This window comes from Macaca nemestrina, chromosome 14 (genome assembly GCF_043159975.1).
Source record: "Macaca nemestrina isolate mMacNem1 chromosome 14, mMacNem.hap1, whole genome shotgun sequence".
Taxonomy (NCBI): domain Eukaryota; kingdom Metazoa; phylum Chordata; class Mammalia; order Primates; family Cercopithecidae; genus Macaca; species Macaca nemestrina.
In genome coordinates this window covers 3,505,600-3,524,671 of record NC_092138.1, presented here as the reverse complement: position 1 = coordinate 3,524,671, position 19,072 = coordinate 3,505,600, and the positions used below count along the sequence as shown (strand labels likewise).

The following is a 19,072-nucleotide window of genomic DNA, read 5'->3' as shown; positions in this document are numbered from 1 at the left end:
TTCAGAGAAAAGGTCGTAGAAAGTATTCATGTGCCTCAACTGCTGAAAGCGATATAGAAAAAGTGGGCTTAAACAACATTTTTAAAAATCTGTCTTCATTTTCTCCCCTGTGATCCTTTATATCTAGGAAGGCTATTACTGTGGAGAGACCTTAATATGGACTATTTAGACCAGTCATTTGAACAAATGTCCTAACAACAGCAGAAAAACGTATCAGTGTTCTGCAGAATCCGGACTTGTAATCAAGTAGACGGTCCTTAAGAGACAAGGTTAGGTCATGGAAATATACTGGAGCCAAGAACCAGAATTCTAGTTTTGGCTCCAGCACTGATTTGTTCAGCTATGAGTGATGTTTTCAGAAAGATTTCTTTAGGGTAGGAAGCAATAATCTTATATGACTTGGAAAGACTTGATGAATGTTACTGAGTAAATAGATATTTGCTGTTGAACAGTGGATCAAATTATTAAAGAAAAGTTAGGATAGAAAAATCCAAATACAGGCCAGGCGCGGTGGCTCATGCCTGTAATCCCAGCACTTTGGGACGCTGAGGCAAGTGGATCACGAGGTCAGGAGATCGAGACCATCCTGGCTAAGATGATGAAATCCCGTCTCTACTAAAAATACAAAAAATTAGCCGGGTGTGGTGGCATGCGCCTGTAATCCCAGCTACCCAGGAGGCTGAGGCAGGAGAATGGCGTGAACCTGGGAGGCAGAACTTGCAGTGAGCAGAGATCACGGCCACTGTACTCCAGCCTGGGCAACAGAGCAAGACTCAGTGTCAAAAAAAAAAAAAAAAAGTCTAAATACAAAATTATAACAATATGTAGCTATTTAGAGTTCATTAGTTACAAAGCTGCTAAGATTATAGATATTGCATATTATAATATATACATGTGGAATTTCTGGAACTGATACTGTGTTTTACAAAGATATTTAGGCAGTTGCCAGTTTGGCAAAATTTACATTTTCTGTAGTGAATGAATACAAATTATTGGATCTGAAATTACTACTTTATGAAACGTATTATTTGACTATTAAATCATCAGTTCTTTTGGAGTTGGCCAACAATGTACCAATTTATTTTTTTTAGTAGTGCAGCCCATGATAAAGAAAAGCAGAAAGCCACTAAGGACAAAAAGATTACTGAGAGCTCCTCCTCATTGTACTTAAATTCTGTTTAGGATGAGATAAAAGGGAAAAGAGCTTCAGCCTTTGGAGATCTAGAAATTTGGGCAAATTTTCCAAATGTTCATCTGGATGAGTAAACTGTCACATTTCCAGATTGAAGAACATTGCTTTTTATTCTGCCTGGACTAGTATTAGGGAGAACCTTCAACTGAAAAAGTTACCTTATAAGAATTATATCCAGAGTATCATATTTAATTAATTTTTTGCTTACCCCCAAAAATACTCAATTATCAATGTTTTTGAGCAAAAATAAGGCAATAGGTCAGGCTTTAAAAATAAATATAAGACTATAAAAGATGTATGTCTTATATCCTACCATGGTAAATGGGGCAATGGTAAAGGAGAATGCAGAGAGGCCTTCTCGTGTACAGAATTTCTATTATTGATTTATTATTGTCTCACACACATCAACCCTTGAGGCAGGAAAGGTGTGTTCATAGAAAGCAACTTACCAGTGACCATGCCAGGAACGTTCAAATATACTTCACTATGACATGGTAAGAATACAGTAATATTAATATAACATTGACAGGAATTCAGTAAAGTTAGAAATCTGATAATAGTAACAACCATCATTAATTAATGAGTCCTTGTTATATACCAGGCACTGTGTTAGTGCTCTCTGTCTTTGTTTCTCTCTCTCTCTCTCAGAAACCACACATATTCATATATATTTATATAAAATGATCATACAATTCCAGCAGCCACATAAAAGTTTGGAAGCATTTTCCCTCTTTCCTCTTTTTGAAGAAATGGGGAAACACAGGCACAGACAAATATGGAAACTTTACAGCATTCACGCAGAGGATGCAGAATGGAGCCTGAATTAAAATGCTCCCTCGGATAGAAGAGGCTTCATTCTTCTTTCTAGAAAGACTGTGGTGAAGGTCCTGGATTGTGACAAATATGCTATTTCCTCTAAACCCAGACTCCCTCCTCTTCAAGTAGTTTGAACCCTCTTTCCTACCCCGAGACCTGTAGATTATGCCTCCATCTCTCCCATCCTTGCTCTCCACTCAAAACGTAAGCTGCTGTCTTCGTTCTTTCTGTTAGTCCATCCTGCCTCCTAAATGTCTCCACCATAATCTCTCTGGAACACCATTCCATTCTCATCAACTCCCTCCACATCCTCTACCTCACACACCTTGACTTAAGTGAGGGTTCTATAAAGACACTGCCCACCTCCCACCTCCAGCAATTGCAAAGGGATGCTTCTCAGAGTTGGAGGCTTCTTGGGGTTGGGAGGAGAGGCCAGTGTTCTCCACCCTCGGTGCAGTTCCAGACCATTCCTCCTATGTAACAAACCCTTTCCCTTGAGGCTGACAACATCCAGCCATGTGACCCTGTACTTCTTTCTCACACTCCTTTGCTTTTACTGAAGACATTGAAGCTTTTTCTATATTCCAAGTTTCACCATCATTTTTGTATCTGGCACACAGTAGTTGCTAAATTATATTATTAATAAATTCACAATCATTATTCTTAATAAATTATGTGTGATATACTCACGATTCATGGTGAAATGACCGTGAATCTCAAGACGAGAGTTGAAAAGGACAATGAGGACACCCCTTTCCATACTCTGAACTCTAAGTTGCATGATCTTGTCAATCTCAGGATTGTCAGCCATCCACTTTCACAGCCAAATCCTAGACATGCTGGAACTTTGAAATATTAAATTATAATACCACATACATACACACTTACTCCAAACCACATTCCTCCAGCCATCACTCGTCACCTCCACTCTGCCTTTCTTCATTTTATTGTAAAGAATGAATTGGGTTATTGTGACAATCTTTATCAGTATTCCCATTACTCTACTACTTTGTCTTTCTACTGTACGTCCTGTGGAAAAAGATTTCACATCACAGTCCACCAGACTGTCTTCTGATCTCCTCCTACACAAACAACTCTCCTACAGATGGAGAAACTCATGTAACTGCATTAAAAGTTCGTTTGAAAGGCATAGTTGCCAAATTCAATTGGAATACCACCTGGTATTTCTATATTTTCCTGGGCAACTTTCTCTTTCACTTCCCACGAGCATATTTCAAACCTCTATTGTGGTTTAGTTTTCTTTATCACATCACTATATGAAAGTGTAATTCATTTATTCTGCACTTACTTATTAGACATCTGTAATGTGCCAGGCAAAGGGTGCTAGGTATTATGGCAGAAAAAAGTATAACATTTGTCTTTGTTCCCTCTCACTTCTGCCTTCATTCCTGAAAGCACTCACCTATGTCTGTGCCCACCTTGCCAAGGGGAAGAGATATCTCCCTCCGTGCCCAACCATTCTACCTGTACTCTGTTAGCTCAGCCGTTAGCTCAGTTAGCTTATTCCTCTCCCTCTCTCCACCACCTGAAAATTCTCCAGGTAGTGGAGCATTTTCCCAGCTCTTCTCCAGCAACACTTACACTTATTTCTATCCTATCTTTAACCAATCAATATGACCACTCTCAACCATATGTTTGCTTCTAAGTATTTCCCTATATCTTCTAAATTCTTCAGACCCGCGGTACAGTTGCCACACTCCCCTCCTGGTTCATTTCATTCTCTCTCCAGCCTCCTGCAGTTTGGCATCTTCACTCTTGTACTGCAGTGTTTCCTGCCAGGGTCAACAAAGCCTCTTTATTGGAAAATGCACTGGGCACTTACTTTCTTCAGTCTTTGAACTCTGCAGGCATTTCTTTTCTTTTCTTTCTTTTTTTTTTTTTTCAGATGGAGTCTCACTCTGTCTCCCAGGCTGGAGTGCAGTGGCGCAACCTCGGGTCACTGCAAGCTCCACCTCCCAAGTTCACACCATTCTCCTGCCTCAGCCTCCCGAGTAGCTGGGACTACAGGCGCCCGCCACCACGTCCGGCTAGTGTTTTGTATTTTTAGTAGAGACGGGGTTTCACTGTGTTAGCCAGGATGGTCTCGATCTCCTGACCTCATGATCTGCCCACCTCGGCCTCCCAAAGTGCTGGCATTACAGGCGTGAGTCACTGCACCCGGCCAACAGGTATTTCTTTTTTTTGTGGGTTGGGGGAGACGGAGTTTCGCTCTTGTTGCCCAGGCTGGAGTGCCATCGTGCAATCTCAGATCACTGCAACCTCTGCCTCCCGGGTTAAAGCTATTCTCCTGCCTCGCCCTCCCGAGTAGCTGGGATTACAGGTGCCTGCCACCACGCCTGGCTAATTTTTGTATTATTAGCAGAGACGGGGTTTCACCATGTTGGCCAGGCTGGTCTCGAACCCCTGACTTCAGACGATCTACCTGCCTCAGCCTCCCAATGTACTGGGATTACAGGCATGAGCCACTATGCCTGGCCAGGCATTTCTTTCTATAAACCATGTACCCTGCCTCTGGCCCACCCGAGGCTCCTGGTCTTTTCCCACTCACCTCTATGGTCAGTTACTCGGCCTGTCATGACATGCGATGCTCCTCCAGGTTCGTTCTTCTCTCCTTAAAGTTTGTAGGTTCCATGAATGACATCATTTACTCCCTCAAATCCAAGTACATATTTTATTTGTGTGAATCCCCAATAAGTAAGTTCCTATGGACAGAGGCTGTGCACGTTCGTTGTTTTAGTCCTGACACCTATCACAGCGTGCCTGACAACCCAGTACCCAGCAATACAGAAAAATGCACAGACTGAATAATACAAGAAGTTGTAACCAGGATGACCCATTGAAAGTGGAGTGTATTCTTTCACTCAGTATTCACTGGGAATGGACTATACATGAGTTCCACTGCTTGGGTTGGGAATTCAGTGAAGAGCAAGAAAGACAAACTCTCTAGCCCCTGGGACTTACATTGTAGCAAGGGAGATAGTCATTAAACATATATACTATATATGGTGTCAGACAGTGACAAGTGCCATGAAGAAAATAAAGCAGGGAAGGGAGTTAGAGAGGGATAGAAGGTAAAAGTGGGCCAGCTACTCAAGGCAGTCTGGGAAGGAAGGCTTTTTGGTGGCATTAACCCTGAAGAAATGGATGTAATGAGAAAAGCCCTAGCGGCTATTTGAAAGAAAACCATTTCAAGAGGAGGAAATGGTAAGTACGGTGAAGTGGGAAAGGCTTTGGGGTATTTGAGGAGCAGGAATCAGGCCAAAGGGATTGGAGCTGAAGTTCTGATTCTAGATAGAATATAGGAGGCAGTGGCACTGCATCACTCCCACTGGAACAAGTCGTTCCAAAAGTAAAGAAATTGGAAATGTAGTCGTTTTAAAGATATCAGAGAACTGTGGTGGATAGATGATTAGATGGACTACAAGTGAAGTTGAGATGACTCCCTATTTCAGGTTTCTGTTCAGACTTGCCCTAAGCTGAGGTGTTTTGCCAGGGGAAAGAGAAGACAATAGAACTTACTTTCTATGTAGCTTCATTGAAGTATGACTCATGCACCATACAATTCACTCATATAAAATTAACAGTTCAATAGTTTTTAGTGTTTTAGAGATACGTGCAACCATCACCACAGTCAACTTTTGAACATTTTTATCACCTCAGAAATAAAAGCCATGGCCGGGCGCAGTGGCTCACGCCTGTAATCCCAGCAGTTTGGGAGGCCGAGGTGGGCGGAGCACCTGAGATGTTCGAGACCAGCCTGGCCAATATGGTGAAACCCCATCTCCACTAAAAATACAAAAATTAGCCAGGCGTTGTGGCACGTGCCTGTAGTCCCAGTTACTCGGGAGGCTGAGGTAGGAGAATTGCTTGAACCGTGTACTCCAGCCTGGTTACAGGGAAAGACTCCGTCTTAGGAAAAAGAAAAAAGAAAAAAAAGCCACATGCTTCAGCTATTACTTCTTGTCTTCCTAAGCTGTAGCTAGGCTACTTTCTCCCAGTAGGTTGTCCTATTGTGGACATTTCATATGAGTGGAGTCAATAACATGTGGTCTTTCGTTACTGACTTCTTTCAGTTAACAATGTTTTCAGGGTTCTCCATGTTGTGGCATGTATCAGCTCCTCTTTCCTTTTTTTGTGAGTAAAGAAAAAACAAGATTTAACATTTTAACCACTTTCAAGTGTACAGTACAGTACTGTTAACTGTATGCAAGTTGTTGTGCAATAGGTCTCTGTAACTTTTCCATCTTGCAAAATGGAAACTCTATACCCGTGGAAAAACTCCCAATGGAAACTCTACACCCGTGGAAAAACTCCCAATGGAAACTCTATACCCGTGGAAAAACTCCCCGTTTCCCCCTCTCCCCAGCTCCGGTGCTCACATTCTACTCTCTGTTTCTGTGAATTTGATTACTTTAGACAACGTATACACAGGGAATCAGGCAGCATTATTCCTTTTATGACTAACATATTTCATGTAGCACAATGTGCTCAAGGCTTATCCATGTTGTAGCATACGATAAGATTTTCTTCTTTCTTTAGGCTGAATAATATTCCAGTGAATACATGATTTATACATTAATGTATAAATACGTGTTTATATGCTAATTTGTCAGGAGATATTAGTGTTCTTCCAACTCTTGGCTATTATGAATAATACTGCAATAAAGATGAATGTGCAAATATCTTTTCAAAATCCTACTTAAAATTTTTTTTGTATATATTCAGAAGTGGGATTGCTGGACTATATGGTGGTTCTGTTTTAAATTTTTGGAAGAACTTCTGTTTTCCATAGTGGCTACACCATTTTACATTGCCACCAACAGTGCACAAGGGTTTCAATTTCTCTATATCCTTGCCAGTATTTCTTAGTTTCTGTTTCTCTTTTGTTTTTTGATAGTGATCTCGCTAAGAGATGTGAGGGGACATCTCACTGTGGTTTGATTTGCATTTCTCGGATTAGTGATAGTGAACATATTTTCATATGTTGGCCATATTGATGTCATCCTTAAAGAAATGTCTATTCAAGTCCTGTTAATAGGGTTTTTTTTTTTTCTGTCTAGTTTTGATGTTGTTGAGTTGTAGGAATTCTTTATATGATTGGATATTAACCCTTATCAGATACATGGTTTGCAAATATTTTCTTCCATTCTGTAGGTTGCCTTTTCACTCTCTTCATTATTTCCTTTCTGTGCAGAAGATGTGAAGTTTGATTTAATTCCATTTGTATATTTTTGCTTTTATTTCCTCTGCTTGTGGTGTCATATCCAAGAAATCATTGCCAAATCGAATAACATGAAGCTTCTCCCTATATTTTTATCTTACTAGATAATTTTATAATTTTAGTTTTATAATTATACTTTTATAAATTACAGTTTTATAATTTTTGGTCTTACATTTAGGTCATTAATCCATTTTGACTTGTTTGTTGTTTTGAGGCAGGGTCTCTCTCTGACAACCAGGCTGGAGTGCAGTGGCATCATCACAGCTCACTGCAGCCTCAACCTTCTGGGCTCAAGCAATCCTCCCGCCTCACCCCCCACCTCTCCCAGTAGGTGGCACTACAGGGTGCACGCCACCACACCCAGGGAATTTTTTTCATTTTTTGTAGAGACAGGGGTCCTCAGCATTGCCCAGGGCTCGAGCTATCCTCCCGCCTTAGCCTCCCAAAGTGGTGGGATTACAGGCGTGAGCCACTGCACCTAGCTGTTAATTCATTCTGAAATGATTTTTGTGTATAGGTACAGGAAGGTAAGGGTCTAACTTCATTATTTTACATGTGAATATCAAGTTTTCTCAGCACCATTTGTTGAAGACACTATCTTTTCCTCATTGTATAGTCTTGATGCCTTTATGGAAGATTATTTGACCATATATGTGGGAGTTTATTTCTGGGCTCTCTATCCTGGCCCACTGGTGTACACGTGTGTCTTTATTCCAGTATTATGCTGTTTTGATCATTGTAGCTTTACACTGTTTTTTGAACTTGAGAAGTGTGAGACCTCAAGCTTTGTTTTTCTTTCTCATAATTGTCTTGACTATTTGGAATACTTGAGATTCTTAATGAAGTTTGGAATTTTTTTCTATTTCTGCAAAAAAATGAGATTTTTTTATCTCAAATTATTTAATTATCTGCAAAAAAAAAAAAAAAAAAAATAAGATTTTTATACTGACTGCACCGAATCTGTAGATTTGGAGGGTAGTATGAGCACTGTAACCATATTCTTTTCCAATCCAGGAACATAGGATGTCTTTATATTTATTTGTGTCTTCATTAATTACTTTCAGCAATATTAAGAGCATTCAGTATACAGGTCTTTTGCATCTTTGGTTAGGTTTATTCCTAAGTATTTTATTCTTTTTGATGCTGTTGTAAAGGGGATTTAAAAACATTTCCTTTTCTGATTATTTATTCTTAGTGTCTAGAAATGCAACTGATTTTTGTATGTTGATTTTGTTTCCTGCAACTTTACTGAATTAGTTTATTAGTTGTAACAGTTGTCTGTGTGTGTGTGTGTGTGTGTGTGTGTGTGTGTAAAATCCTTCAGGTTTTCTACATATAGGATTATATCATCTGCAAACAGAGATAATTTTATTTCTTCTTTTCAAACTTGGATGCTTTTTACTCCTTTTTCTTGTCTAATTGCTCTGACTAGAACTTCCAGTACTGTGTTGAATAGAAGTGGCAAGACTGGGCATGCTTGCCTTGTTTCTATTTGTAGAGGGAAAGCTTGAGTATGATGCTAGCTATGGACGTTACCTATAGGGCTTTTAATATGTTGATGTAATTTTCTTTTATTTCTATATTATTGAATGTTTTTTATCATGAAAGGGTGCTGAATTTTATTAAATGCTTATTATTGCACTAATTGAGATGACCATGTGATTTTTTTACCTTTCTTTCAGCTAATATAGTGTATTGCACTGACTAATTTTTGTATGTCGAACCATCCTTGCATTCCAGGAATAAATAACACTTGGTCATACTGCACTGCTGAATTAAGTTTATGGTATTTTGTTGAGGATTTTTGCATCAATATTTAGCAAGATTATTGGTGTGTAGTTTTTTTGTGGTGTCCTTCCTTAGCATTGGTATTAAGGTAATACCGGCCTCATAAAATGAGTTTGAAAGTATTTTTTCTTTTGAAAATATTCAGAAGAGTTTGAGAAGGAGTGATGCTAATTATTCTTTAAATGTTTGGTAAAACTCATCAGTGAAATCATCTGTTCCTGGGGCTTTTCTTCATTGGGAGATTTTTGATTACTAATTCAATCTCCTCAGTTGTAGATGTGTTCAGATTTTAATTTCTTCACAATTCAGTCTTGGTAGGTAGTATATTTCTAAGAATTTATTTCTTCTAAGTTATCCAATGTACTGGAGTATAATTGTTCATAGTAGTCTCTTGTAATCTTTTTACTTCTGTGTCCTCATTTTTAATGTCTCATTTCTGATTTGTGTTACTTTAGACTTCTATTATCTTAATTATTGAAAGAGTTTGTTAAATTTTTTATTTTTTTAAGAAAGAAACATTGATTTTTTTATTGTTTTGATTTATTCTCTATTTCATTTATGTTTTCTGTAGTCTGTGACCTTCCTTTTGCTGACTGTAATCTAGGACCTTCCTTTCACTAACTTTGGATTTAGTTTATTATTCTTTTTCTAGTTCTTTGAGACACAAAATTATCTGCAATTATTGATTTTGGATCTTTCTTCTTTTAAAAATATAAACATTTACTGCCACAGTTTTGGTGTATTGTGTTTTCATTTTCATTTGCTTTAAAATACTGTTAAATAGTGATTTCTTGACTCATCAAGTTGTTCAAGAGTATATTGCTTAATTTCCACATCTTTGAGAATTTTCCAGTTCAGAGTTTTCTAGTCCAGATTTATGGTTTCATGGTGATTAGAAAATATGGTTGGTATTCTTTCTTTCTTTTTTTTTTTTTGGAATTGTTAAAACTTGTTTTGTGTCCTAATATGTGCTCTGTCTTGGAGACTGTTTTATGTGCAGCTGAGAAGAATGTGTATACTAACATTGGGTGGAATAATCTTTATATATCTATTAGGTTCAATTTGCTTATAGTATTGTTCAAGTCCTTTATTTCCTTTTTGTTTTTGTTTCTGGTTGACCTATTTATTATTGAAAGAAGAGTATTGTATTCTCCTATTTTTTTTAAATCTAATTCTTCCTCTAGTTCTATCAATGTTTGCTTCATGTATTTGGCTGCTCTGCTGTTTGATGCATATATATTTATAAATGTTGCATTGTGAATTGACACTTTTATCAATATGATGTGTATTGTTTTTCTCTTGTGATAGTTTTTAACTTAATGTCTATTTTGTCTGATATATGTATGGGCACCCTTGCTATTTTGGTTACCTCTTGCATGGTATATATTTTTCTATTCCTTCATTTTCAGCCTATGTGTGTTTTCAAAGCTAAGTGAATCTCTTGTAGGTAGCATGCATTTGGATTTTTAAAACATTGATTCTGCCACTCTGTCTTTTGATTGCATAGTTTAATCCATTCACACTTAAAGTAATTATTGATAAGGAAGGGCTTACTGTTGCAATTTTGTTAATTGTTTTCAATATGTCTTAGGGTTGTTTGTCCCTCTTTTCCTCTCTTGCTGCCTTTTGTGTTTCATTGATTTTTTTTTTTTTTTTTTTGTAGTGGTATGCTTTGAGGCCTTTCTTATTTTCTTTGGTATGTCTTCTATAGCAATTTTCTCTGTATAAAACATTTTATAGCTATAACTATTTAAACTAAAAATTTAATTCAATTGCATACAAAACCTCTACTCTTTTACCTCCAATTCACCTTACATTATCAGTGTCACAAATTATACTTTTAATATTTTGTATCATTAATATAATTTAATAATTATGGTTATTTTATGCTTTTATTTATACCTGATTTAAAAGTGATTTATGGACCACTATTGTAGTATGACAAGATTCTGCTTTTTTTTTTTTTTTTTGACAGTCTCACTCTGGTGCAATCTCAGCTCACTGCAAACTCTGCCTCCTGGGTTCACGCCATTCTCCTGTCTCAGCCTCCTGAGTAGCTGGGACTATAGGAACCTGCCACTATGCCCTGCTACTTTTTTTTTTTTTTTTTTTTGTATTTTTACTAAAGACGGGGTTTCACCATGTTAGCCAGAGTGGTCTCGATCTCCTGACCTCGTGATCTGCCTGCCTTGGCCTCCCAAAGTGTGGGATTACAGGCGTGAGCCACCACGCCCGGCCTAGATTCTGCATTTGACTATATGTTTACCTTTACCAGAACCTTATACTTTTGTATGCTTTCAAGTTGGTATCTAGCTTTCTTTTATTTCAACTTGAAGTACTACTATTAGTAATTCTAGCAAGGCAGGTTAATGGTGATGAACTTCTTCAGCTTTTGTTTATCTGGGAAGGTCTTTATTTCTCCTTCATTTTTGAAGGACAGATTTGCTCTGTATTCTTAGTTGGCAATTTTCTTTCTCTTTCAGCCCTTTGAATATACTACCCCATTCCCTTTCAGTCTGGAATGTTCCTGCTGATGAGTTTGCTGATAATCTTATGAGAGTTCTCTTGTATATAAGTCACTTTTCTCTTGCTGCTTTCAAGATTCTCTGTCTTTGACTTTTGACTGATTATAATGTGTCATGGTGTTGGATCTTTAGGTTCATCTTAGATAGAGTCCTTCAAGCTTCTGAAATTTGGTTGTCAGTTTCCTTTTTCAGATTTGGGAAGTTTTCAGCCATTTCTTCAAGTAAGCTCTCTGCCACAGGCTACTCTTCCTCGTGCAGTCTGTGGACTCAGTTGTCATCTGCCACCACTGTCTACTTATCTTTCAACTGCCACAAATGGATTCCAAAAAAATCTCCAAAAGAAACTGTTACTATGACAAGATGGCCAACTAGACACAACCAGGAAGCTCTGCTCCCACTGAGAGAGACCAAAATATTGAGTACACCAACATATTTTGAGCCCATCTTCCGAGAGAAAATACTGAGAGTCATTAAAGAGGTGATGCAGACAACAAGGCTGAAGAGGGAGGAAGCTGGGAACCCTGCACAGGATACTTGCATGACAGGGCTAGTTCCCAGACCTGAATGTCTCCTGGGGAAGGGATAAGTGAAGGGATGGAGGGACAGGCCACTCTCACTGTGGACCTCTGGGATCCTAGGTACATAGAACTTCACATTCTCCATGGATATATGAGCTGCCAGGGGGATCTTCAAAGAGAGTAGGCAGAGACAGGGCTTCACTGGCACGGAGTCCAGGAGCTTTTGTACATGTGGCAACTGTGGCAGAGCATGGCCTAGACACCCATCCCCTACGGCTCCCCATCTCCGTATAAGCAACTCTAGCCTCAGCTGATTGCTGGCCCAGGAGAGAGTGTGGCTGGCTTTCTTGTGGGACTGGGAAACTTTTTTTTGTAGACCCTCCTGCCCACCAGCAGGACCCCTGCCTAGCCACCCTGCAGGAGGTGTGCACAGAGTAGCCTCTGCTGCCAAGCCTGGGTGCTTTGCTTTGCCTGAGTACCTTCCTGGTGGCCCGGGAGCACTTTGGATCCCCCAGAACAGCTAGGACCCAATCTCAAGGGTCTGGAGGATGAAGCTGAAATCAGTCCTAGCCCCCCAAAAACTACACAAATACATGGAAATTGAACAACTTACTCCAGAATAACGCCTCAGTGAACAATAAAATGAAGGAAGAAATAAAAAAATTCCTTGAAATAAATGAAAATAGGGACACAGCTTACCAAAATCTCTGGGACACAGCTAGAGCAGTATTAAGAGGCAAGTTTCTAGCACTAAGCACCTTCAGCAAGAAATTAGAAAGGTCTCAAATTAACAATGTACCTTTGCATCTAGAGGAACTAGAAAAAAAACAAGCCAACCCCAAAGTAAGCAGAAGATAATAAATACCTAAAATTAGAGAACTGAATGAAATTTAGACACAAAAATCCATACAAAAGATCAATGAAGCAAAGAGTTTTTTCTTCAAAAGAATAAACAATATTGGCAAGGTGCAGTGGCTCACGCCTGTAATCCCAGCACTTTGGGAGGCCGAGGCGGGAGGATCACAAGGTTAGGAGATTGAGACCATCCTGGCTAACACGGTGAAACCCCTTCTCTACTAAAAATACAAAAAAAATTGTGCCGGGCGTGGTGGTGGGCGCCTGTAGTCCCAGCTACTCGGGAGGCTGAGGCAGAAGAATGGCATGAACCCAGGAGGCGGAGCTTGCAGTGAGCCGAGATCACACCACTGCACTCCAGCCTGGGTGACAGAGGGAGACTCCATCTCAAAAACAAAACAAAACAAAAACAAAACGAATAAACACAATCAATAGACCACTAGCTATATTAATCAAGAAAAAAAGAGAAGATCTAAATAAATATAATCAGAAATGACAAAGAAGACATTGCAACTGGTCCCACAAAAACACAAAAGATCCTCAGAGACTGTTATGAAGAGCTCTATGTACACAAATTAAGAAAACCTAGAGAAAATAGATAAATTCCTGGAAACACACAAACTCCCAATATTGAACCAGAAAGAAACTGAAAACTTGAACAGACCAATAAGTTCCAAAATTGTATCAGTATTAAAGAAACTGCCAACCATAAAAGAAAAAAAAAGAAAAAGAAAAAAAAAGCCCTGGACCAGATGGATTCACAGACAAATTCTCTCAGAAATAAAAAGAAGAACTCACACAAAAAAAGAATACCAATCATATTGAAACTATTCAAAAAAATTGAAAAGGAAGGGTACCTCTCTAACTTATCCTACAAAGCCAGAATCAGTCTGATACCAAAATCTGGCAGAGACACAACAAAAAAAGAAAACTTCAGGCCAATATACCTAATGAACATAGGTGCAAAAATTCTCAACCCAATACTAGCAAACTGAATCCAGCAGCACATCAAAAAGTTAATTTACCACAATAAGGCAGGCTTTACTCCTGGGATGCAAGGCTGGTTGAACATATGCAAATCAATAAATGTGATCCACCACAGTAACAGAATTAAAAGCAAAACCATATGATCATCTCAGTAGATGCAAAAAAAGCTTTCAACAAAATCCAACATCCCTTCATGATAAAAGCCCTCAACAAACTAGGCATCTAAGGTACATACCTCAAAGAAATAAGAGCCATCTATACCAAACCCATCATACTGACTGGGCAAAAGCCAGAAGCAGTCCCCCTAAGAACAAAAACAAGACAATGATGCCTACTCTCACTGCTATTATTCAATGTAGTACTAGCAATCCTAGTCAGAGCAATTAGGCAAGAGGAAGAAAAAAAAGACATCCGTGGCTGGGCATGGTGGCTCATGCCTATAATCCCAACACTTTGAAAGGCCAAGGCGGGCAGATCATGAGGTCAGGAGATCAAGACCACCCTGGCTAACACGGTGAAACCCTGTCTCTACTAAAAATACAAAAACAAAAACAAAAAACAAACAAACAGAAAAGACGCCACATAGTAAAAGAAGAGGTCAAATTGTCTGTCTTCACTGACAGTATGATTTTCTCTTTTTTTTGAAACTGAGTCTCCCTCTGTTGCCCAGGCTGGAGTACACTGGCACCATTTCACCTCACTGTAGCCTCTGCCTCCTGGGTTCAAGTGATTCACCTGCCTCAGCCTCCAGAGTAGCTAGGATTACAAGCATTCACCACCATGCCTAGCTAATTTTTGTATTTTTTAGTAGAGCTGGGGTTTCACCACGTTGGCCAGGCTGGTCTTGAACTCCTGACCTCAAGTGATCTGCCCGCCTTAGCCTACCAAAGTGCTGATATTACAGGTGTAAGCCACCATGCTTGGCCACTGATAATATGATTCTATATCTAGAAAACCCTAAAGACTCTGCCAAAAGGCCCATCAAACTGCTAAATGACTTCAGGAATGTTTCAGAATACAAAAATGATGTACAAAAATCAATAGCATTTATATATATAACTGAGTACCTCAGCCTCGAAATACATTTTTAAACTATTTTTTCCCTCTCCTTCCTAATCTCAGAATGTAGCCTTGTAGTGTAAGATTCGTTACGCCCTTTCCCAACAGACATATCTGTGCACAGTGCTTGCCCATCTAACTATGTGCTTGCTTAGAAATTCCAGGAGCCAATTTTGAAGCAAATCAGGCAGAGAGACCCAGCCGCAGATCTTCCCACTCAAGGGGAGTTATGCCCAAGTCAGGATGATGCAAATCAGATCTCTAGATGGGCGATGACTTGAGATAACTATGGGAACAAGACATGCAGCTATGCACTCCCTTTTCACTACTCATGTTCATATCCCCATACCTTTTTCCTTCTTAAATCCCTTCACTCAGCCCAGAAGGCTGAGATGGCTCTTTTAAGGCTTATGCCCAGACATTCTCCCATCTGCTAGCATTTGACCAACAAAAGTTGCTTTCCTTTCACCACACCTCAGTTCTCATGCTTTGACTTCTGAGAGGAGAGCAGCTGGATTTGAGCTGGTTACATATACACCAATAATGTTCAAGCTGAGAGCCAAATCAAGAACACAATCCCATTTACAGTAGCCACACACAAAAATGAAATATCTAGGAATACAGCTAATCAAGAAGGTTAAAGATCTCTACAAACCTGACAACGTTGGTGTTGTCGTGTTTGGAAATGATAAACTAATTAAGGAAGGAGATACAGTGAAGAGGACAGGAGCCATTGTGGACGTTCCAGTTGGTGAGGAGCTGCTGGGTCGTGTAGTTGATGCCCTTGGTAATGCCATTGATGGAAAGGGTCCATTTGGTTCCAAGACCCATAGGTGAGTTGGTTTGAAAGCCCCTGGAATCATTCCTTGAATTTCAGTGCGGGAACCAATGCAGACTGGCATTAAGGCTGTGAATAGCTTGGTGCCAATTGGTCATGATCAGCGTGAGCTGATTATTGGTAATGGACAGACTGGGAAAATCTCAATTTCTATTGACATAATCATTAACCAGAAACGTTTCAATGATGGATCTGATGGAAAGAAGAAGCTGTACTGTATCTATGTTGCTATTGGTCAAAAGAGATCCACTGTTGCCCAGTTGGTGAAGAGACTTACAGATGCAGATGCCATGAAATACACCATTGTGGTGTCAGCTATGGCCTCGGATGCTGCCCCACTTCAGTAACTGGCTCCTTACACTGGCTGTTCCATGGGAGAGTATTTTAGAGACAATGGCAAACATGCTTTGATTATTTGTGATGACTTATCCAAACAGGCTGTTGCTTACCATCAGATGTTTCTGTTGCTCTGCCAACCCCCTGGTCATGAGGCCTATCCTGGTGATGTGTTCTACCTACACTCCCGATTGCTGGAGAGAGCAGCCAAGATGAACAATGCTTTTGGTGCTGGCTCCTTGACTGCTTTGTCAGTCATAGAAACACAGGCCGGTGATGTGTCTGCTTACATTCCAATGAATGTCATTTCTATCACTAACAGACAGATTTTCTTGGAAGCAGAATTGTTCTACAAAGGTATCCACCCTGCCATTAATGTCGGTCTGTCTGTGTCTCGTGTCGGATCTGCTGCCCAAACCAGGGCTATGAAGCAGGTGGCAGGTACCATGAAGCTGGAATTGGCCCAATATTGTGAGGTCACTGCTTTTGCCCAGTTCAGTTCTGACCTCAATGCTGCCACTCAACAACTTTTGAGTTGTGGTGTGTGTCTAACTGAGTTGCTGAAGCAAAGACAGTATACTCCCATGGCTATTGAAGAACAAGTAGCAGTTATCCATGTGAATGTAAGGGGCTATCTTGAGAAACTGGAGCCCAGCAAGATTACAAAATTTGAGAATGCTTTCTTGTCTCATGTTGTCAGCCAGCACCAAGCCCTGTTGGGCACTATCAGGGCTGATAGAAAGATCTCAGAAGAATCAGATGCAAAGCTGAAAGAGATTGTAACAAACTTCTTGGCTGGATTTGAAGCTTAAAATCCTATGGATTCACATCAAATGCCAGTTCAGTTTTGTCATTGTTTATTCTAGTAAATTAGTTTTATTTGTGAAAGGGTTACTCTCATACTCCTTATGTACAGAAATCACGTGAAAAATAAAGATTCCATAATGTGAAAAAAAAGATCGCTACAAGGAGAACTGCCAATCACTGCTGAAAGAAATCACAGATGACACAAATAAATAAATTTTTTAAAAATTCCATGCGGATGGATTGGAAGAATCCATATTGTTAAAATGGCCATGCTGCCCAAAGCAGTTTAAAGATTTAATGTTATAACCATCAATGTCAGTTTTCACAGAACTAGAAAAAAACTATTCTGAAATTCATATAGAACCAAAAAAAAGCCCGAATAGCTAAAGCAATCCTAAGCAAAAAGAACAAGCCTGGAGGCATCACACTACCCAACTTCAAACTATACTATAAGGCTACAGTAAGCAAAACAGCTTGGTACTGATACCAAAAAGACAGATGAATGGAACAGAATAGATAATCTGGAAGTGGTTCTATACCTATAGCCATCTGCTCTTTGACAAAGCCCACAAAAAATGGGAAAAGGACACCCTATTCAATAAATAGTGCTGGAATAACTAGCTAACCATATGCAGAAGAATGAAACTGGACCCCTACCTTTCATCATATACAAAAATTAACTCAACATGAATTCAAGATTTAAATTTACAACCTCAAACTATAAGAATCCTGGAAGAAAACCTAGGAAAAATAGTATTCTGGACATGAGCCTTGGCAAAGAATTTTTGGCTAAGTCCCCAAAAGCAGTTGCAACAAAACCAAAAACTGACAAGTGGGACCTAATTAGATTAAAAAGCTTCTGCTCATCAAAAGAAACTGTCAGTAGAGTAAACAGACAACCTACATAATAGGAGAAAATATCTGCAAACTGTGAATCCAACAAAGGTTTAATATCCAGAACCTATGAGGAACTTAAATCAAGAAAAAACAAACAAACAAATAACCTCATTAAAAAATGGGCAAAGGACATGAACAGATACTTCTCAAAAGAAGACATATAAGCGGCCAACAAATGTATGAAAAAATGTCCAACATCACTAATCATCAGAGCAATGCAAATCAGAACCACAGTAAGATACCATCTCACTCCAGTCAGAATGGCTATTATGAAAAGGTCAAAAAACAACAGATGCTGGTGGGGCTGTGGATAAAAGGAATGCTTATAAACTGTTGAGGGGAATGTGAATTGGTTCAGTCATTGTGGAAAGCAATTGAAGATTTCTCAAAGAACTTAGAACTACCATTTAACCTACCAATCCCATTATTGGGCATATACCCAAGGGAAAATAAATCATTCTACCAAAAAGACACATAGACTTGTATGTTCATAACAGCGTTATTCACAATAGCAGAGACATGGAATTAACCTGGGTACTTATCAACAGTAGATTGAATTTTTAAAATGTAGTACATATACACCACAGAATACTACACAGCCATAAGAAAGAATGAATTCATATTCTTTTCAGAATCGTGGATACAACTGGAGTCCATAACCCTAAGTAAATTATTATAATATAGGAATGGAAAACCAAATACAGCTTGTTCTCACTTGGAAGGGGAAGCTAAACACTGAGTACACATTGATATAAATATGGTAACACTAGACACTGTGAACTACTAGAAGGGGCGGGAGGGGGGATGGGTTGAAAAACTACCTGTTAGGTAATATGCTCACTACCTGAGTGATGGAATCTATATCCTAAACATCAGCATTACAGCACATACCTGTGTAAAAAACTTGCAGGTATATCCCCTGCATACAAAATAAAAGTCAAAATTATTTTTTTTAAAAAGAAATTGTTGTCATTACAGGAAGTGGTAGATAGTTTGGGTTTCTAGGCTGTTTCTGAATCATAGGGGAGTCCATGTGATTCTGTTTGACATAAGTATCCCTGCTCAAAACATTCTGGAAGGAATCAACTTCATACATGGAGACGTCTGTCATCTCTCTGAGGTAGAGAAAGCCTTCCAGGATATAAATGTTACTTGTATGTTCCATATTGTCTTTTATGTTATGTTGGGGTGGAAACAATGGAATAAAAAACT

The 19,072-nt window shown here is 39.1% G+C and overlaps 1 long non-coding RNA gene and 1 pseudogene across 3 annotated transcripts in view; both read left to right on the top strand.

The window, feature by feature from the left end:
• LOC105498902 (uncharacterized) overlaps positions 1-19,072 on the top strand; it is a 279,709-nt gene that overhangs the window by 100,183 nt on the left and 160,454 nt on the right. The gene's annotated exons all lie outside the window — the stretch shown is intronic.
• On the top strand, positions 15,493-17,024 carry LOC105498904 (ATP synthase subunit alpha, mitochondrial-like; annotated as a pseudogene).